At 36.5% G+C, this 23,203-nt stretch overlaps 1 long non-coding RNA gene across 2 annotated transcripts; it reads left to right on the top strand.

Annotated features, from left to right (window-relative positions):
* Positions 1-2,034: 2,034 nt before the first annotated feature.
* Positions 2,035-12,061, top strand: LOC147521797 (uncharacterized). Of its 2 annotated transcripts, XR_015194530.1 has the most exons (5): positions 2,035-2,621; positions 4,365-4,498; positions 10,957-11,023; positions 11,446-11,692; positions 11,767-12,061. It is a non-coding gene; the product is annotated as an uncharacterized LOC147521797 (long non-coding RNA). The 2 variants fall into 2 exon arrangements; XR_015194534.1 differs by lacking the exons at positions 2,035-2,621; positions 4,365-4,498 and adding an exon at positions 10,729-10,857.
* The last annotated feature ends 11,142 nt before the right edge of the window (positions 12,062-23,203 follow it).

The raw sequence follows: 23,203 nt of genomic DNA, 5'->3' as shown, positions 1-23,203 counted from the left end.
AAAAAAAAAAAAAAAAATTGCTGTCCATAAACTTAACTTTCATCAAGAAGTAGGCTGGGATTAGTCTTTTACTTTCCAGCACTCCCTCGTTCTTCGTTTTCTTCTCATCATATGGTCAAATGCTTATACATCTGACATGATCAACTATGAAAAAACAACACATTAGACATGGACAGTGGCTGAAGTTGTTACCAACTGAAATTTTATGTTGGTTCATCTTTGTAAACACACAATCCTGTTGTTTCACACATGCAACTAATTTAGAAATGTGCTTTACACATGGATTATTCCTCGCTTCCCTAAGGATTTATTGCTCAAATAAGTTTAGCCACTGGGCGGTCCTTGAGTATGTCACACATCTCAAGATCATTTTACTGAAAAAAAGAGATAGTTGGTGACTTGGTGGGGATCTTCATTCGTCGTTATCAGCACATAATGATTTCTTCTCTGCTCAGAGTTGCTCCATTTGGTCCCGCTCCATTTGACTGGAAACTTAAAAAGGAATAAAGAGCACGAGGTAGTGTTGATTTTGATGGTAAGACGTGGCATTCTAATCCCTATGATAAAATTACTTTGTATTCTATTGCCACTTGTCCGAGTGTGGGATCTACAATATATGTTGTATAATATAAGATAGAACAATGCATCAAACAAGCAAAGATAAATAAAGAGGGGATTAAGACTTGTATATGTTTGTCTTGAAAAGATGGCTTTGAGCTTTGAAAACTTGTTGGGGGGAGTAAAGTTGTCTCGCACCTTGTTTTGTTTAGCGTGGCCTTTTTTATTTAGAATCCATCGGTTCATCCTACTGCCCACAGAAGTTCAGCTTGATTGAAGCTAGGGTGTCCACTGGTCGGTTTCTGCTTTTAAAACGACTGACCAATAGTTGAAACTTAATTGAGACCACTTCTTTTGGAGCGGAATTGAGGGACATAGTTCTATACTGTTTCATATTTCTGTATCATTTGCATTGCATATACACGTCTGTTTTGGCTCTTAGTAATCTAGTTCCAGCTTTAATTCGATCTTATTGGATATATCCCATTCCGTCCATAGACTAGCTAACTAAAACCAGGTTTCCCTATAGAAGCATTGGACTTCTAAAAGGCTAAATTTCTCTGATTGGCCACGGTGGTTTTGAAGAACAATATTACTGCAATGGTTCCCTGGACCAACTTATATCATCTTTCGCTTGTTAGACAATCATTCCCTTCTCCTCAAAGTAAGTTTTCTAGGGTTGTGAACATGTGATCAGGGACCTATCAGCTTAACAAACTGATAATAAAGGAATTCGAAAGGCTGCAAATAACTAATGATGTGGGATGGAAGCTAGGGAGGGACCTTAGCATGAAACTATAAAAGTGAGTGAAGATAATAATACCCAAAAAAGGAAAAGAATAAAAAAAGAGGAAACAAGATGTGGAAGTTTATGTAAAATGTAAGGAACTCAGGTTTCTGCCTTTCACCAACTAACTCTGACACAACTTGAGTTGGCAACTGAGTTGGTTTCAGGAAATCTTAAAGGACCTTTATGGTGGTTGTATATTTTGGCATCATTTTGTGTTCTAGATGATCATTGCTTGTATCCTTTTGTTATTACCTGAAGGTGTAAATCTTTGAATATATAACGGGCTATTACTTATAACGCCAAAGGCGTAGCATATGATGAGAAACTTGTATGCTAGCTATTAATTCCTATAGACCCAGATTTAGATAAAATGGTCTTTGGATGTCACAAGCTAACCTGCAGGAATCCAAAGGGATGGAAGCAGGTGAGACATATACACAATAGTTTTCCAAGATAATCTGCTACAAATTACTAAATTCTATTCATAAAACTGGCATCTTGTCACTTAAGAGTAACTAACTGGCCTTGATATGTGTATGCGAGCCTCTGCTCATATGATATGTTTGGCATGTTTTGTGTTTAGGGACTGAATTATGCCAGAATCAGAGATAGGACACCGACTTATTTGTTGTTTCTGATTTTTTTTTTAATTTCTTGACTGTTGAGCTATTGTAGACTTGTAGTTATACATTGTTTTCTTATCTTAAACACTTATTTTCAATACTTCGCAGTCAGAACATATATGTGTCCTTGTTTCTTAGGCGAGATGGATATACACAATGTGTATGAAAGAAACAGCACAGGTTAAGAGAGGCCCCTGTTTTACTTGGCTTTATATCGAGTGACCTTTCCGTTATTTTTATCTGACTACTATGCATATATGCCCTACAATTGCTAAACCAAAATTTCTATTACCTATGTGTGGTAACATATTATTTGTATCGAACAAACTAACAACTTGGAACTATTCGTCAATGAATCTTAGATGAGCAGAAGATCCATTCATCGATTTTGATTTGCTTCATCTATGGCACGTCACCTTACAATAACATACTCAATATTAATCCACCAAACAATCTGAAAGTGCTATTGTTAGCTGGATAATTATATCGTAACCATTCAATAGCGAGGTCGATCTTCCATAACTCCTCATTGTTAGCTAAGGCCAAAGGGCCATGCATCGATCTATATCGTCATGCGACATTTGGGAGGAGGATCTGTTTGAGCTGACGACATCACCTCCCGACCTCCGACGATAGCGTAGTGCTGTTTGGTGAGTATATCTCATCCATTTATAGGTCTTATCCATATATAGGTCCACAGAAAATGGCACTTTCCTTTGTAGTATCACAAGATGTACGTAGTGGTGGTTATCGAAAAAAATAAAAATCACAAGATGTACGTTGCTTTATTTGACAACACATTAGAGGAATAGGAATATTAGTAGAAGGGTTAATGAGTATTACCCCACAATTAGGGTCTCCCCCCCAATACACACAAAAAAACATGACAATCTTTATTTATTTGCTTGTATTAGTAGAACTTGTCCATTGTTGAGACCTAATTGGCTCATCGAGCGGGGTTAATACTCGGTTAACCCTTAGTAGAATTGAAAGATACGACAATCTTATCCATTTGCTTTTGCTTGTATTAGTAGAACTTGTCCATTGTTGAGACCTGTATGGTGTACAACTCAAGATAAATAGATGTATTTATGCATGCAGTCCAATTCGTTTTCTTTAAACTTTATTTATACGTACTTCAAGTCTTCAACTAGGATTTGTTCCTTTTGAGTAATTGCTGAATGGATCTCCAATTTTTATTCCGCATTCACCTTTAGCAAAAACTTGTGCGTAATGGTGCTGAATGACTATAAATACATATGGCGGCGAACTCCACTAATTATATTTAGCACACAACTAAGCATTTTAACCAAACCAGCATTTAGCACGTGAAAGTGGTGAAACAAGCACACAGCAACTTGAACCCGCATTTAGCACTTGAAACGAACTTTGAATGTTGAGACACTCATATAACACTGTCACTTTCTTAGGGAGAAGTTCTAACGTGTAAAATTTAAGTTTGAAGAGGAATCCATCATTTTCGGGAAGTTTGCCAATACCTGACATCATCCTCACCCATAACAGGGATCATATTTTTCAAAGTTTTGAATTTTCAAATGAAAAAACAGTTACATCTTGCTCACATTTTTTTATTTATTGGTGGAATACATGTTGCCCACTGGGTTTTGAGTACACAATAGACATATATGGTACGTAGGTATCAATATCATGTCACGGTATGGAAGTTGTTTTTGGATACTGTCAAGATGAGATTAGAGATTCCAGAATGGCCTGTATTTCATGTTATGGAGAATTGGAGATAGTTCTCCCAAAAAAGTTATAGCTTCAGCCATATGTAGAATAACTGGTAGAATAATATAATCATATCGCTACACAATTTTAAATCAGAAATGATGTCCGATCTTTAAAACACACAGAGTAAAAACACTTTGTGTACTATTCTGTCTAACCAATCCCTATTCATACACGAACCCCTTCAACTGATCTTACACTAGTTGCAAAGATTCCATGGCCGGAAAATATTGGCAAGTCTGGCGAATACCATGCCTCTTCTCTTTGTTATTATTTGCATTCATCTTCTGTTAGTCAAGTGTCAAAGTCCTCTTGCACCAGCATTATATGTTTTTGGAGACGCCCAGAACGACAGCGGGAACAATAATTTTCTCGAAACGAAAGCAAAAGCAAATTACACACCATATGGTATTGATTTTCCATCGGGAGTCACAGGGCGATCCACTAATGGCAAAACATTTATAGATTTTATTGGTATGTCAATCTTCTAAGTTTTTTTTGCCACAAAATATATACCGTGAGGATCGGAGGAACAAATCTTATATTTGTACTTGCTTTTCAAAGTATTCAGTATAGTGAATTTTAGTCTCTATAAAATACTGTTTGACTGATGTTGTTCTGATGGTTGTCTTTCTGCTCAGTTATTGGGGCTTCCACTTAATTGTACCAGCATATTTGGGCCTTTCGGCAAAAGCTAAGATTAGCATCACGTACAACAGGACTAAATTATGCATCTGGAGCAGCTGGCATTCTTCCTGAATCTGGAACTGCATTAGTGAGAAGAGTGCACAACATCATATTTACGACCGCTTAAAACAAAATCCACTGAGCTAAATGATTGGAATTAAATCTCACAAATGCAAATAAACGTATCAAGCTAGTTCGGAAGGCTTTAAAATTGACAGATTCCAGTATATTGGTTTTACTGTTTTAGTATAATAGTTCGGAACCCTTGTTTATGTTAGGAATATACAACTTAATTGTACTTACTCTTTACCGATTACCAAACTATACAAACCTTTTGTCTTGTAAGTGTCTTGTACTTCTTAATTAAATCCGAGCCTAGTGTAGATACACTATGTCCTTAAGACAGATTTTCCCCCTCACGGTGCTTGAAGGTTGATGGGAAACTATCTCCCCAAGATAGAATGGATTTCCTTCATAGAAAGCAAGACTTCAATTATGGATGTGAACACAACATAGTATTTGACTAAGAACAGAGGGGAGAAGAGAAAGATCGGAACTCGTGTGATCTGGTGTATCTTTCTCTCCAAATTCATCCACTATTTATAGGTGAGTGGTGCCTTTTCGAAACAACACAGTGACTCTTGGGAAAAAGTAAGCAACTCTTTGAAAAGTCACATGTTTGAAAGGACACACCATTTCGCAGCATATAGACTTTGTTTTCGAACCCGGTGCCTATTTTGAAAAGGTTGCACCTTTTCGGCATGATACTTCGCTTTCAAACCAAGACATTTCGAAAGGTCGCACCTTTTCGGCATAATGCACTGTTTCAAACAAATGCATCATTTTGAAAAGGTTTTTCTCACATTACGTACTGTTTCAAGAAAAACCCATTTCATCTTAAGTGGGGTAACTTGGGAGACAAACTACTCATTCATATTTAAATGGATTTGAGCAAATCATTTTTTCTAACAATCCCCCACATGAATGAAAATTTGGCTTCTTCTATCATAAACATCGGATTTCTGTTCTTTTACAAATGAAAAGATACCGCATCAGGTCAAGTAGCATGGGAGGCCTTGAACTTGCCTTAGTGAAAGACGATCGGATTTAATTGGACGATCAGTAGACTTCAATTAATGTCCTTGAACTGTCAGCCGTTTGTATAAACCTAGACAATCATCTTCCGCAGCGATCGCCGTCTCGAATCTTTTGTTGGTTCTCACGTTTGTGTTCATTTTGGCCTTGAACACTTCTTGGTTTCAGATAGTGCTTTTGAGACATTTGTCTTTAAAATTCTCATAGAAGCGGCCCCACTTCGCACTAACATAGGTGATTTCTATAAAGAGTATCCTGCAATACTCCACTTGGATAACATAACTTTCCAAGATATAGTAAATCATTAAAAGCTTGACTTATCCGGTTCTCATGGCGGATATGCACTTTGCCTTATATAGGAATGGGTTAGAGTATAATATTACTCTCGGTGCTAAGCGAGTCACTAACATAATTGATTGGCCCATTGAACCTAGATCTTGGGATCTCAAATCAACTAGGTTGGTTTTTCCATTATGATGACTCTTGGTTGATTATCTCAAAAGCTTTAAGCCCATTCCCTTGATAATCTTTCTACTTGCTCTCTTGTTAAACCTTTTGTAAAGCGGATCCGCAATGTTATCTTTTGACCTTACATAGTCGATTGGGAGATAACTCCATTTGAGAAACAATTGTCTAGCGGTATTATGTCTACGGCGATATGTCGAGACTTCGATTATACATGCTACTCGGCTCTACCAATAGCAGATTAGTCATCACCGTATGTATACTGGCGGGTACGAGGTTTAGCCGGTTTGGAATATCCTCTAAGAAATTTTGAAGCCTCTGCTTCTTCTCCGGCCTTGTCCAATGCTATGAATTCGATTCCATAGTGGACCTCGCTATGCCGCGTTTGTTTTGAGGATTTCCAAGAAAACATTTGCACCTCAAGTGTAAAGACATATCCACTTGTGGACTTTGAGTCTTTAGTGTCGGATATCCAATTAGCATCGCTGATACCATTCAGGCGAATTTTGGATATCTTGTATAGTGCAAACCAAAATTCGAGTATACTTTAAGTATCCCAAAACTCTCAATATGGCGGATCCAATGATCTCGCCGGGGATTACTCGATATATCGACTTAGTTTGCTCCACGAGTATGCTATGTCGGGGCCTTGTCTGATTCATGACATACATTAAACTACCAAGTATCACGAGAGTATTCTAGTTGAGATATGCTATCTCCGGTATTTTTGGCTAAATGAAGATTTCGTCAACCTGGTGACCTTTTTTTGTGTGATGTTATATTTCTTGAACTTGTCAAGAATCGTCTCAATGTAATGAGATTGTGATAGAACAAGTCCATCCTCCATCCTAGAAATCTTAATTCCTAGGATAACATCAGTGACACCTAAATCTTTCATGTCAAACTTACTAGACAACATTTGTTTGGTAGATTTTATGACATCCATATTACTATCCAAAATTAGCATATCGTCTACATAGAGACAAACAATGACACATCCCTTTTTGAGTGCTTTTGACATAGACACACTTGTCACACTCGTTTATTTTGAAACCGTTTGACAACATTGCATTGTCAAATTTCTCATGCCATTGTTTAGGTGCTTGCTTTAATCCATATAAAGATTTAACAAGCTTGCAAACTTTCCTTTCTTGTCGGGGAGCAATAAACCCTTGGTTGTTCCATGTATATTTCTTCATCTAACTCACCATTCAAGAATGCCGTCTTTACATCCATTTGATGTATCTCAAATCCATGTATTGATGCTATTGCTATTAACATTCTTATGGAAGTTATTCTTGTGGCTGGAGAGTAAGTGTCAAAATAATCCAATCCTTCCTTTTGTCTAAAGCCTTTGACCACAAGTCTAGCTTTATACTTGTCGATTGATCCATCAGTCTTAAATTTCTTTGTGAATATCCACTTATATCCCAAAGTCTTGGAACCTGGTGGTAAATCTACCAATTCCCATGTATGATTTTGCATTATGGATTCAATCTCGCTATTTATTGCTTCTTTTCAATAAGTAGCTTACGGAGATGACATTGCCTCCTTGAGCGTTTGAGGATTATTTTCCAACAAGTATGTTAGAAAATCGGGTCCAAAAAGACGTTGACGTCCTTGACCTTTTGCTACGTCTAGGTTCCTCCTCAATTTCGCTTTGTGTAGGATGGTTACTAGTTGTAGCATCTAAAGTTCTCTTTGTTGAACTTGACTCTATACACATGTTATACGGAAACATCTTTTCAAAGAATGAAGCATTCCTTGACTCTATAATTGTATTAACATGTATATCTTGAATCTCTGATTTATGAACCAGAAAACGATATGCACTACTATTGTTTGCATATCCAATTAATACACAATCAATAGTCTTGGGTCCTATCTTCACCTTCTTAGGTTTAGGGACTTCCACTTTAGCAAGACACCCCACACTTTTAAGAATTCGTAGGAAGTCGATGACCTTTCCACAACCAGTATGGTGTTTTAAAAGCGTCTTCTTGTTAGGAATCTTGTTGAAAATGTAATTGGCGAAAGCAAAGCTTCCCCCACAAATTCTGCAGGGCAAACCCGGAACTTAACAACATAGCGGTCATCATCTCTTTTAGAGTTCGGTTTTTGCGTTCTGCAATACCGTTTGATTGAGGTGAATAAGGAGCCGTAGTTTGATGAATGATTCCATGTTCAGAACAGAAACCTTCAAAAGGTGATTCATATTCACCTCCTCTATCACTCCTTATAGCCTTTAATCTTTTTGCTTAGTTGATTTTCAACTTCATTTTTATAATGCTTGAACACTTCAATTGCCTCATCTTTACTTCTCAACAAGTAAACATAACTATATCTAGTGCTATCGTCCAATAAAAGTAATGAAATACTTTTTACCACCTCTAGTTTGTACATACTTAAGATCACATATATCTCGTATGTATTAAGTCTAGAGGTTGATACTTCTTTCAATGGAATGAAAGGATGATCCGTCAACTTGGATTCTACACAAGTTTCACATTTATGGTGTGGGTCTATTTTTATCTTTGGTATATATTCCAAATTAATTAATCTACTAAAGGTATCATAATTAACATGTCCTAATCTACCATGCCATACATGTGAAGACTCAATCAAGTAAACAAAAGATTCAACTTTATTTGGCTCTTTTGGTATGATAGTAAAACAAGATATCCTAAAGAGTCCATCCCGAAGATAGCCCTTTCCCACTAATACATCATTCTTAGTTAGTACAAATTTATCGAAACAAAGACTAACTTAAAGCCATTCTTGCTTTCAAATGACCGAAACCAAATTCTTATGATAATGTCGGGCACATAGAGCACCTCATTTTAGAGTTAGTTCCTTCCTAAGTCAACCTCATCACCACCTTTCCTTTGCCTTCAACCTTGGGACGTAGAAGAGTTCCCCATAAAGAGTTGTTCTTCCTTTTCCACGGCATGATAAGTGGTGAACATTGACTTGTTGGAGCATATGTGGCGAGTAGCACCGATATCCACCCACCATTCCCTTTCATTTCCAATCATGAGACATTTAAACCACGGCCAGATAGGTTCATGTCATTAACATTATCGTAAAGCGTGTCCATTGTCACATTTGCTTGATCTTTTGCTTTTGTACTTCTTTGGCTTGCGACATTCACTTGCCTTATGTCGGGCCTTTCCACGCTTTAGCACTTGCCCTTGAACTTAGTAGCGTACTACTCTCTTGAGCTTTGTCTTGGCGCTTTCCTCTTTCCCCTTTAGCACTAGATCCTTCCACAATATTGGCCTTTGCCACCATGGGATCCTTACCCTTCTTCTCGATAGGCGGTTATCTTCTTCTATCCTTAGACGGACAATCAAACTCTTCAAGATTCATATCTTTGCGTTTATGCTTAAGATAGTTCTTAAAATCCTTCCAAGATGGTGGTAATTTCTCAATCATAGACCACTTGGAAAGATTCTCCTAGGGTCATTCCTTCAAAGAATGACATCATGGAAGATTACTTGAAGTTCTTGGACTTGGCTTATGACGGTCTTACTATCCGTCATTTTGAAATCAAGAAATCGCCAACTATGAATTTCTTCATGCCAAAGATCTTCACTCTTGTATTTCTTGTCCAATGAATCCCAAAGTTCCTTAGCGATCTTGAACACACTATACACATTGTATAATGAGTCACCTAACCCGCTAAGAACATAATTTCTACACAAGAAATCAGCATGAAACCAAGCATCCTTGGCCAAAATCTTCTCCTTGTTGGTTTCATCAGAGCTTACATCAGGAGCCTTATCCCACAGAAACCTTGCCAAGTTAAGGGTGGTCGGATAGAAGAACATCTTTTGTTGCCGGTGGCTTGAAATCGGAGTTCCATTGAACTTTTCGGGCTTCTCCCTATGAGGAACGAGAATGGGGGAATAAAGAATGCGAGGACTAAGCGGTGGTGTTGCCATATTCAAATACAACTACACTTTGTTATTCCTTTAAACCAAAAGAAAAAAAAACAAGTAAACAAATTGCTAAAGAAAGAAGAAGAAAAGAAAAGAAATGCCTTAAGTTGTTAGGAATATACAACTTAATGTATCTTACTCTTTACCAATTACCAAACTATACAAACCTTTTTGTCTTGTAAGTGTCTTGTACTTCTTAATTAAATCCGAGCCTAGTGTAGATACACTATGTCCTTAAGACAGATTTTCCCCTCACGGTGCTTGAAGGTTGATGGGAAACTATCTCCCAAGATAGAATGGATTTCCTTCTATAGAAAGCTAGCACTTCAATTCTATAGACTCAAATGAACACAACATAGTATTTGACTAAGAGCAGGAGGAGAATAGAAAGATCGAACTTGTGTGTGATCCGGGTGTATCTTTCTCTCCAAATTCATCCACTATTTATAGGTGAGTGGTGCCTTTTGAAACAACAGCGGTGACTCTTGGGAAAAAGTAAGCAACTCTTTGAAAAGTCACATGTTTTCGAAAGGACACACCATTTCTAAGATATAAGACTTTGCTTTCAACCATTGCCTATTTCGAAAAGGTTGCACCTTTTCGGCATGATCTGTTGTTTCAAACCAAAGTGCACATTTCGAAGGTCGACCTTTTCCGAGATAATGCACCGCTTATTTCAAACAAATGCATCATTTTGAAAAGTTTTTTCATTCACATCTTGCATTTTGAAAAACCCATTTCATCTTAAGTGGGGTAACTTGGGAGACAAACTACTCATTCATATTTAAATGGATTTGAGCAAATCATTTTTCTAACAGTTTACACATCAACTTCGATGTTTGTCACAGCAGATTCTAGGTGCTATTAATCCTATTATCATATTATGAGAGCGATGAATGTTGCTTTCTGGAGATTTTCGAACATTCAATTCCCAAACTGATCTAAAGTAAATTCATAAGCGAATTAAGATGATCTCCTTTCAGCTAGCGACATATTTGGAATTGAATAACTAAAGTATTCTTCCATGTTGATGTGATTTTTGTAGGGGGACAACTTGAGCTAGGACGAACAGATCAACTACTTCCAAGTTCCAAGACACCTCAATAACAAATGTACGTACTCAAGAACTTCATAATCACGCCTGAACGCTCCAAGTACTTGGCATCTTCTATTTTTTTTTGTTTCAATCGGCAGTAATGACTACATAAACAACTACCTTCAACCTGCAAACTACATCAGTAGCCGGATTTTCATACCACAGCAATTTGCAACTCTTTTAGTTAACCGACTTAGCTCACGTTTAACGGTAAGAACAAATAATTAATTTTAATTGTAGTGGCACCAGCGCGCAACAAGTTGAGTATCCACTAAATTGCTCCAATATTGTTGTTGATATATGTCTCTGATAGCGCTTTCCATACGGTTCTATATCTTATTTGCCGCTTAAAAGTTAAAGTAATATTTCCTCATGATTAGTGGAAAATAGCATAGTAATTCTACTTTTCACACAATTCTTGTGCCTATGTATATGCAGAGTTTGTACGTCTTGGGTGCCAGGAAATTTGTGGTGTTCAGCATCCCCCGTCTTGGTTGTGCACCTGGAGTTGTAAACAGTGCTAATCCTAAACCAGCTATTCCATGGGCAGAGGATGTCAATAGTTTACTATTGGTATACAATACTAGGCTCCCTAGCATGATAACAAATCTGCAACGCGACTCCTTTGGCTCCACGTTTGTTCCAGGAGATGCTTATGGTTTAAAACAAAAATTTTCTGAAGCTGGTAATGCATCCTTATAAATTAAGTATTTCATTAAAACATCTTGAAATTGTTTAAGACTGGTTACATGGATACAGGAATCAATACAGTACAAATTCCATGTTGTCAAGTTCGCGCTGATGGAATGTGTGTTCCAGATTCAACTCCATGCCTAGATCGAACACAATTTATTTTTTACGATGCAATTCGTGCAACAGACGTAGCGTACAAAGCCGTTGCGGATGCTTGCTTTAGTGGTTTCATCACTTGTGCTCCGCTGAATATTCAACAACTCGCGCAGAAGCAATAACTTCGTTACTTTTGTTTCAAATATTGATGTATGCTTGATCTGAATAAAGGATCTTGTGTTAATGCATAAGAGTTGCAAGACTTAATATATAAGTGAACAATGCGTATAGGACTTGATAAGCTCGTATCATATCTAAACAACAATTACCTATCTCCTTTTTTTTTTTCCCTTGGTAGGGTGAAAATATATTAAAGAAAAAACAAAAGAATGGTTCTGAAATCTTGCCGAGCAATCTCTCAATTACAAGTTCATAACCGTAAACCATCCATAGATATCTCTATCTAGGAGGCATTAACATATTCTACTAGGTGTGTTTGTTAAATTTTAACTCATGGAAAGGAAAGGAAATAAAATGGGTGGTCCACTATGGAATGGAATGGAAAGGAAATAATTTTAAATGGTATGTGTTTGGTAAACCTGGAAAAAAGGAAAAAAGCTGGGGAAAGGAAAAACCTGGGGAAAGGAATAATCATGTTTGTTTGCAAAAAAAAAGCTATGGAAAGGAATAATTGTATTGTTGGATGGGGTGTATTAGTAGTAAAGTCCCTATCTATCTATTTCCTTTTCTTTTCCTTTCCACAAAATTTTAGGGTTAGCTAAAGACACAAAACCTTTTCCATTTGTTTCCATATGGAAAAGCCCATTCCCTTTCATGTGGGTAAAAAAAGCGCTTTAAAACTATGGAAAGGGTGGACCACTCTTATTTTCCTTTCCTTTCCATAGTGTTTCCATCATAACAAACACACCCTAAATTGCTCAAATGGGCATTTCCATTTGAGTAGCCTTGCGGGTTTTCCTACAAAAACCAGAAAACCGTCAACGGGAAGAGCAGCTCCAGCTTTAGCAAGGGTATCCGCATATATGTTGGCTTCCCTCCATATATGAGTGAACCTGATCGATGTGATTTTCTATTTGCATATCTTCCATCTTGATTGTAATTCCCATGGTATTGCGCTTGAACTGAAAGAGGTAACTGTTGAGAGAGAGTCCGATTCCACCCAAAGATGATAGAAGCCTCTACTGATAGCTATTTCAATCCCTTCGACAACTGCATATCTATAGTACCATTTGCTAGTCTTTTGCAAAAAGTGAAGATGAACTCTCCTTCAGAATCTCTGCAACATATCCCAATGCCAGAAGGCCCTAGACTCCCAAACACCGCCCCGTCGATGTTGAGCTTCATGATGTTTGGTTTTGGAGGAATCCAAACACATGTCTTCAGTTGAGGTGCTTGTCAGAACTAGTGTTTCCTGTTGAAAATCTTTAATTTGTTGTATTTCAATCTACTTAAAAGTGACTAAAGTGGAGGTGGAGAACATTGAGTGTTCTCTCCACTTTTATGCTTGGAAGATAGTCCCATATTGCCTAAACTTGTTTTGCTTTTGGAGAAAGTTTCGTATTTATGTTTCCAGTAGGTTTCTATTTTGTTTTTGGAAACCTACTATGACTCTCTATATAACCAGGACTGTGTGAACCACATCATATATACTTATAGAAATAGATCTCGCACAAACAAAACCCAAGCTTCTCCTTCTCTTCTTACTATCAGCCGCCAGAGAGAGTTATTACGTCGTTCTAGAGAGAAGTCTGATTAGTGAAAAACCAGCCTTTTGTAACCATTGAATCCTATGAGGAGAAGATGCCATTGTAGCCTTTCTGCACCCGTGGAAGGGGCGAAATTTTTCCTTAAGGACAGTCTTATCGATGCCTTGGTTGTTCACCGTTTTTCACACCCCAAATTTTCAGAAAATTTAAAATAGGGAATTATCCTCACCCTATTCCATTTTTGAAAACCCAAGATTAAACGAAACCCTAATAACATATTATCAACCACGATATTAAAATCTGAGATCAAATTAAAACCAAAATAAACAATCCTTCAATCACATTATTAAACTACAAAGAAACTAACCAACTCTATTACATCTGTCTCAAAACAAAACCGTACACTTCAGAAAAACTTAAACCAGAAGACTTCCAAGACCAAATCCAAATCACGTGTCCTCATCTACTGCATTCCACCATCTATGATTCCAAGAACACACCCACGTTGCAAAACAAAGCAAACATGAATTTGCTGGTATGAGTAAGACTAAAAATATAAAATAGTATAGCAGTATGTTCAATATTTCAAATCAAGAAATATATTATTATAATCATTTCAACTTGGAAGACAATTTAGTTCCGTATTCTCAAAACGGCATGCAGTTCCTTTCCAAGTAAGATTTCAACCCCTAATATACATTTCCAAGAAATCTCATATAACAGTATTAATCATTTTCACTTTCCAAAATAACTCACTATATAATTACTAATTATATTTCACTTATTACATACATATATGATAACTTATTTAAATATGAGTTTGATACACTTTACCTTTAAGCCAGCACGTCTTCTTAGGGTAGGACAACGTCTCTGCATAAAAAGTTAATAAGTTCAACCTTCCAGCAAAACAAAGTTAGATTTCCCAAACATAATCATTTTCTAGTATCGTCTATTTCACTCTTACTGCAACTAGGGCTGTCAATGGGTTTCGAAAACCCGATAACCGACCCGACCGAACCGATAAATAACGGTTTCGGATGTGGTATTTCGGGTTCGGTTCGGTAATGGATCCACTTTTAAGTTTCGATAAGCTATCGGTTTGGTTTCGGTATTTGCTTCCACCGAACCGATAGAGTAGTATTGTAGTAATATCGGTAATTAGTTTGGTATAAGTTAAAACAAAATATGTGGATGAGATCTACTAATGAAAAATATTTACGGCTGAGATCCAATCTTTTAGTGAGAATTTGAGAATGTAGATCGATTGTATAAGTGTCTAACAGCAACACTTCTCTAAGATTATCTTTCAATCTTTCACCAAAAGAACTTGTTTTAAGTGACTCGGAGAATGTAGATCGACTTGTTTCAAATTTCTCCAGTAAAAATCTCTGCTTTGGATTCCTGTTGACCGACGGTCTGTCCTTTGGATTGTCATGCTGCTGTGTTTGCTTCCATTATTTAGCCACAATTTTTTCCAGCTGCACTTTTCTCTCTTCAAACAAGGTATGGCCATTGTGTAGCGGTGATGCTGTTGTGGTATTCTCATGGGCATTGCTGTTTTTGGTGCTTGTAATTTCTTCATTGGCTGCACTCTACTTCAGTCACTTTTGGCTCTCTGCCCTTGTCCTATGCCTCCCTCGGGATTCTTGTCCTTGTATGCCTGAGAAACTCTAGACAAAAATGGCTAGCAAGGAAAAGGCTAGTGTTACCTCTGTCCATGTGAACATCTAGAACCTTGACATATACTTTCAGTTTCATTCACTGACTAAGTTTGGGCAAAACAGTATTTATACTTTTCATCAATTCAGAGCTTACATGAGAATGCGTGAATGCCTAGAAGCAAAGAAGCAAAGGCTACACATGATCAAAAAGGGTGGTACGTATTTTTTTGTTATTTAGAGCTGATTCTCATATGTAATTTCAAACGGCTGTGTGCATCCACCAAGTACCTTTTTTTTTTAAAAAAAATTCCAATAAATTCAGGTTGGGTCGGATCAGTTTCGGGTTCACTAAATTCTTACCGGTTCGGATCGGTTTTGGGTTCATTAAATTTTTATCGGTTCGGATTGGTTTCGGGTTCATTAAATTTTTATCGGTTCGGGTTCGGATTTTACAGAATCCGATCCAAATCGATCCATTGACACCCCTAACTGCAACCATCATAGGTATATACAATTTGGCATAATATATCACCAATATTAACATTCATGTCACACTACCATATCCATTATATCATAATATATCACCAATATTAACTAACATTCATATCACACCACCATATCCATCATATCACGCTAACCATATTTGCATTCATTCGTAAGAAATTATATACATCATATCATAATATATCACCAATCATATCATCACATCAATTTAATTTGAATTAGGGAAAAAAACATTATTTGTCCCCGACTCTTCGATCTCCGAGGTGTGACGACTCTCCACTTCCAAAACCGGTTTAAAATATCACGGATAATTAAAACCAATAAAATTTCAATTATACATAAGTCCTCTTCATTACAAAAATTCCCAATTACGATTAGGTTACAAATCTCTTTTCAATAGCTCTTTAATTAAAATATACAAATGAGAATACAAAAACATTGTCATGAAAATCTATATCACTCAAGGGAAAAACAAAACGTATCCGGAGATGTAACGCTTAATGCAGTCTGACCTAACCATAACACTTGTCAAAACTTATCAACTATGTTCATTGAATGAACACACCCGATAAACAAACATGCAAATCGGGTTAACATTATAAACAATCTTTGGTGTGAGTAGCCCTAAAATACAAATACAAATATACTTATACATATATATACAATCTTAGTTCCTCCATTTATTTTAACTTTAACGACTAATACAACATCCTTAAGTTCAATAATAGTTCCTCATTCGAGGCGCTTTAACTTCCCACTAACCACACAACAAACTATACACATCATAAATAAGGCATGTAGTTCCTCCATCGAGAGTTTTTAGGTTTAACTAAACAAATAACCAACCAAACATATTACCATAATTAGATTATTTCGGGCTTTCTTTTGTGTGTCCTTAAAATCACGTCGTATCTATGTCTTACTTAGTTTCCGGCTACCACAATATACCCAACGCGAACATGTACATCCACATGCCTCCCCCTTACATAATGAACCACTCGATGCGTAACCACCCGGCGGGATGCCGCGACACGGGTAAATCCTCACATGGAAGCAATTATGTAAGTAATGCCAATAAAATATTCGCATCATCGTTCTATTTTAGCGAATAATCAAGCCACTATTAAATTTACGCCGGGAGGGCGCCCGAAGGCCATTGGAAACCAAATAGGGCCAATCACATGAGTTGTGGTAGTCGGGGTTCTAGGATTTTTAGTTCATTTAATTTATTCGGTGTTAAATGCGTTAATGACTCATAATCATATCTACTATATCCGCGTGTCAGGTCAATTGCCTTATTGCACTAAGCCACAATATATAGAAATATCTCAATTATATCTCATAGTCACTTTCATTCTTTCACGCCAATATATTATTGCACTACACCAGGTGGGCAAATATTCACCAATACTATATTAGCATCTCACATATAAAATAATGGAGTGTATATACATTTCTCCAAGATATTGCATTAATATAAATATCCAAAGATATTATCTCATGTCACCATGCTTCAACGTATCACATACATTTTATTATATAGCATTATTAGGAATATAATATCTCATAATATCTCAATATCGTCACGTGTCAAAAACACAACATCAAGGTCAAATCTTTCTTAGATAATGACCACCAAATTATCTGCTTCCACAAAGATTTTATTACTATATGTGTCCATATAATATATACACATAAAACGTGAAGACTTGATCCACAATCCACAATCAAAGCCCAATATATATATGTTTTTACACACTCTTCACTTCAAATCTAAATTAGATAATGACCAACCAAGTTAGACAATATCGACAATATTTTATATAATCAAATATGTGAAAAACTAGAAAAGTCAACATTCCACAGTCAAAGTCAAACTGTCCTGGTCAAAGTCAACAGGTCATGGTCAAAGTCAAAGTCAAAGTCAACATGTCACTATCAAAGTCAAACTGTCGTTTCCGTGTTCGACAGGTTCAGGGTCATAGCCATGGTTCATGGCGAAGGTCGATAATGCATGGCTCGTGGTTCATACTAAGGTCGTAGTCCGGGACCAAGCCCAAACCTTAGAACAGGAAGTCTAAACATTGGAAAACCCATATAGATCCATTTTAAGTCCATGGGAGCTCAGAACAATATTAGAACCGGCCCAAAACAAGGTTAAGTGATGGCCCAAAGGAAACTAATTAAACCGGTCCAACACACAAATGGTTCGGCCCCATCAATTTAACCGGTCCACAAATTTAAAACAAAAGGGCCCCAAATAGCTAATAGAATTTGGCCCAAACAACTAAAACAAGTGCCCAAAAACTTAAACATTTCGGCCCAAGCAACAAATGAAATTAGACCGGCCCAAAAACTGAAACCGACCCAGGCCCAAGCCCAAGCCATCAACAGTGCTTCTTCTTCCTCACTTCTCCTCCACCACCACCAAAACGCCGGCCACCACTAACCTCCACACAACCACCCCATTAAACTAGGCGGTTTTACTCCAAATGAAAAACCCACTAACATTAACAAAGGCAACAATCTCAAAAGATAAAAGCCCAAACTTCACCAATCTAGATCTACAAATTTTCGGACTGCCATTAAAGCTTGCTCCAAGCTCCAATCGACAGCCCCCAACACACCCTACACTACCCCACTTCAAACCATTAACAACCAACCAACGAAATCCAAACAAAAATGGTTCAAACGACTTTAAAAATGCAAAAACCCCAAGTCCCAGTAATGGCGATGCGCCATTAACGCCTCCTCAAGGCTTCTTCTGCCCCACTCGACCCAAATCGGTCCAAAGACACGCGATACAACCAAATCACAACACAAAAGCCCACCGATGCGGTTTCACCACCACCATCGATGCGATTTTGAATCATTAAGCGCCCGTTAGCGCCTTTATTAGCGTGAGCGAGCTACCGCAGTCAAAACCACAACTATAAGTAAAGATAGTTCATGGAGCTCGTGCCTCCATTAACAGAGTTCAAGCTTGAACCGTTCAACCGGTTTTAATCAAGTTGCGGTTTAGTTTAACCAAAAATATAAAAAGAAACCTATACATCGATAAGAAAACTATAACTTTGGTGAAATAGCAAAATAGCTACTCACTGTATGAACACTCCTACGAATTTCTCCGAGTCCGATTAAATTTAGGCTCCACCCTCAAAACTTCTCTCTCGCCTCCATTTTTAATATATTATTTTTCTTTTGAACCCTATTTTCTAGAAAAATGTGTTTTATATACTTGGGTCCGAAAAACAAGACTTCGGGCCCAAAACCGGGCCCACGTATCCCGAGTCCAATCCGAATAATTTTTTAAATAAATAATTAATTTAATTAATTAATAAATAGATAAAAACGTATTTTAAAAATACGGGCGTTACAATATCCAACAACTCGCTTATACTTAAAGCCAATATTTTTCTTAAAAACCACTCATCTACTTATAAGAACGATGAAATATATCACAACTAGGGAGTACATTAATCCCTCGTGAGTATTAACTCACACAAACCACATATACATTTCTCATAAGAAATCATGTACATCATAATACATAAATATTCATATGCAATAACTCAGTCACACGTAAAATCAATATTTTACTTTGCTTATTAATTATTTCGTTGACTCATTTATTAAAAGACAAAGCCTAACCTTTAGTTCTTACTCCACAATTTGCACTTCACATATTTGCCAAATCACACATATTTGTGTGCCTTACTCACACCGAGTACCACTATAAGACATATGTCCCAAGCTGGGATATCGCCTCCAGGAAACATATTTTCATATTGTAAACTCGTAACTTGTGAGTCATAGCCATCTTTAGGCTTTACATACAGAAAGCCTCTTTTGGGCATAACAAAATATCAGGTCATTCATGGCACATTCAATGAATACCTTGAGTCATTCCCCCCACATTCAAGGAATACCCATCATAACACTAACAGGTCATTCATGACATATTCAATGAATACCTTGGGTTATTCCTGCAACATTTAAGGAATACCCATACCTACATTCCCGTACACTCAAGGAATACAGCCCACCCGCAAGGCAAATGCCTTAGTTCCTCTTTAAGGCGGTTTTTCACATGACATCATTAGTCATAAACATTTCTTTTCATCAAAGAGGCATGAAGAGATCTAAAGATGTGGGCGACACATTAAATTTTCTCCAGACACTTTTACACCGGATTTTAACACTCAAGAGTTCTCATTTATTATAATATTTTTATTACAAAAACAAACATCGTCTCAAACAATAATTCATTACTTAAGATTTCAAACACAATAACTTATCAACTCACCTCATTATCAATTATATAAATTATAGATATCAAAAGGTTCAATTAGGAATAACGTATTAGTTAAATATCTCGTGAATACATTTTAAACAACCACAATCATATACACAATTAAATACTAACATTGTTCACATATAGTTATCACAATAACTAATATATAATATAGTTGCTGCACTTTTGCTCAAAGCTATCTACGTATCCAAATCTTTCAAGAGTGAAATTAAGCCTTTGTAGTGTTCTTATCAGCCACATAGTCAAAGTCAAAGTCAAAGTACAATAAGAATTCATGTTTTAAGGTTGCACACTTCATTTCCCTTTCATTTCTCAAAATATATATATATATATATATATATATATATATATATATATATATATATATATATATATATATAAACACAAACTTTAATATAACATGTCACGTGAGATAACATAAATCTATATTAACATTTAGTGTATATGCAACAATTGTACTAGGAATATAATACAAATGTGAAATTAAGCAATCAAGATTCAAGACATTCGTATGTCTTAGTAAAATCATTTATCTCATTACAATAAGAAAAATTAACTAGAGCTTACCTAAAAAGAAAACATGGTAAGTTATCTAGTTAATTTGCCAAAACAATAACGTTTTCTATAGCCATCCAAATGATACCCCACTTGATTATTTGATAAGATAGGTATACTTACTTTTTTCATGTAGAACTCGAAGTCCCAATGTTATTCTATCTCGGAGTAAAAATAGTATAAAGTTGGTAAAAATCCTAATTTTTAGCAAACTAGATTTCTGACGGACTATCTTCTGAATGACACAACACTTTCCACAGGTGTCCAAATGCATCGAGGCTTTTTGTGTTGAACAGCTAACACACATAACTTACTTTCTTATGTTTTACAAAAATACTCAATCTCATTCTAAATGTTCGAAGACTAGGCTCGAACACAGTATTCAGAAACTGATTTCTGACGCACTGTTTTCTGCCAGTCAAACTTCCAAACACCATAATTAATTCCACGGGCCTTCGAATGCGATGAGGCCAATTGGAATAGAAATAAGACTTTCAAATCTTATTTTTTCATGTTTTCATAAAAATTTAGTTCAAACTCTAACTAAATTAAAACTGGACTTGAACATAATGCGCAGAAATTGATTTCTGACGCACTGTTTTCTATCAACCAAACTTCCAGACATCATATCTACCACCACAGACCTCGGAATGCGACGAGGCCAAATGGGTTGGAAAGAAGACTAAAAAACCTCACTTTTTCATGTTTTGGCGAGAGTTTGAATTTGACCCTAACTAGGTGAAAACTCAATTCCAAACCAGACACAGATTCGGCCCAAAACAAACTCTAACCCAAAGCCCATCTAAATTAATAGAATCCGGTTCACTTAAAATAAAAAGGACCCGGCCCACAAAAATAATAGAAACCATCCCAACAACTCAAGGCCCAAAACCATAATACTTAAGCCCAAAAATTTATAAAAACAACTCAAGCCCACCATTCAAATTCGGCCCAAGCCCAACTGAAAGAAACTAAACCTAGCCCATTTTAGGTCGTCTTCTACCTCCGTTTTCTTCCCCAACAGCCCACACCACCACCGAAATAACCACCACCCCTCTCACTCACCACCACACCAAAACCAGTCGGTTTTGATCCCACTCAAAAACCCAACTTTTTGTCATCTTCAAAACCCAATTCCATCACTTAAAAAAAACGACCTCGACCCATTAACGACAATATGGGCGACTTCAACAGCTCCACTCGACATCAACCAACAAATCTCACATTCTAAACAAACCAACAATTTCAATTAATTACAAAATCGACAGTTAACACAACACAATCAAAACCATCAATCAAATCAAAATCAACCCATTCAAACTTTTAAACCCCCCAATCAATAGTAATCAACAGTATGTATATACACAATTTGAGTCTGTTAATATTCGAATTCTTTTTATTTTCATAATTAAATATTTGTTTCAACATAAATATTAACCTCATAGTTTCGACAGAAGTTGTAAATTATACAAAAACTTATGGTTTGGACAGAATATACAAATTTTAAAGAGACTATCATACGTGTCGATAATTTCAGTGAAAGATATAAAATATCTACTCACCTCTGTTGTGTTTACGAGCGGCGTGAAAGAATAAAAACTTGAGAACGAATAACCCCCGTAACAATCGACAGAAAGCAATCCCCATAATCTCTCTCTTTCTCTCTGTTAAAAAATCTCCATGTAAACTCCGTGTAATTTTTTTTTCAAAACCCCCGAAAAGAGGGATGAAGGTTTATCTCTTTACCTTTCCTATCTCCACTAATCTTTATCCTATTTATTTGATTTGATTTATTATTATTATTATTAATATTAATCATATATTATAAACATAATAAATAGAAATAGCCAGGTGTTATACACTTATACCGTTCGTCTATTGTTCCTTCTATTTTACTTTAGCTGTTGTTTACATATAACTATTCTAACATTTCCCAGTTGTTGTTCCTATTACAAGCTTTATTTCGGTGATAGGTACATACGATTTGAGCTCTAACAAACTATTTATAGTCCATAAGATTGGGTACTTTACTCTCAAAGTACACCTTGTTCCTCATGATCCATAAGCTTACCATTGCTGCCACCACCCCTGAGTTTCAGATTTGTTTAATCATCGGACTCCAAGACTTAGAGAGAAGAATTGCTTCCTTAAAACCTGGAAGAGGTTGTTGAATAAGAAAGCCCGCAGCTAGCCATGTCTACAATTGTGTAGAAAAACTACACTCCCATAACAAGTGTGTTAGATTCTCTTAGGCTGATTTACACAGCCTGCATGCAGATACTAATTAGATACCGGATTTTTGGATTCTGTCATCTGTTGCGGCACCCATGGTGGAGCTTCCACCATGTAGCAGCAGTTCTTGGGTGGATGAAGTTGTTCCAAATATTTTTGTACCAACCTATCTCCTAACTATTTATTTTGTTATTTTCTTTCTAAATTGTTTCCTTCTTTACATTTAGGAAACTTTGAGTTTCTATTTTTCGATTCCACCAAAAAAGAAAGAAAGAGTTTCTATTTTCAATTTTCAGTGTGTGATTCCGAACGAAATCTCGGAATTCTGTCCAATATTTCGGTTTTTCAAAAAATCAGAATTATGAATATAGAGTTGAAATATTAATTATTCCGAAATCAATTGAAATTCC

Source organism: Coptis chinensis, chromosome 1, assembly GCF_015680905.1.
Source record: "Coptis chinensis isolate HL-2020 chromosome 1, ASM1568090v1, whole genome shotgun sequence".
Lineage (NCBI taxonomy): Eukaryota > Viridiplantae > Streptophyta > Magnoliopsida > Ranunculales > Ranunculaceae > Coptis > Coptis chinensis.
Note: the sequence above shows the minus strand (reverse complement) of the source record. Positions and strands in the feature narration are given on the sequence as shown.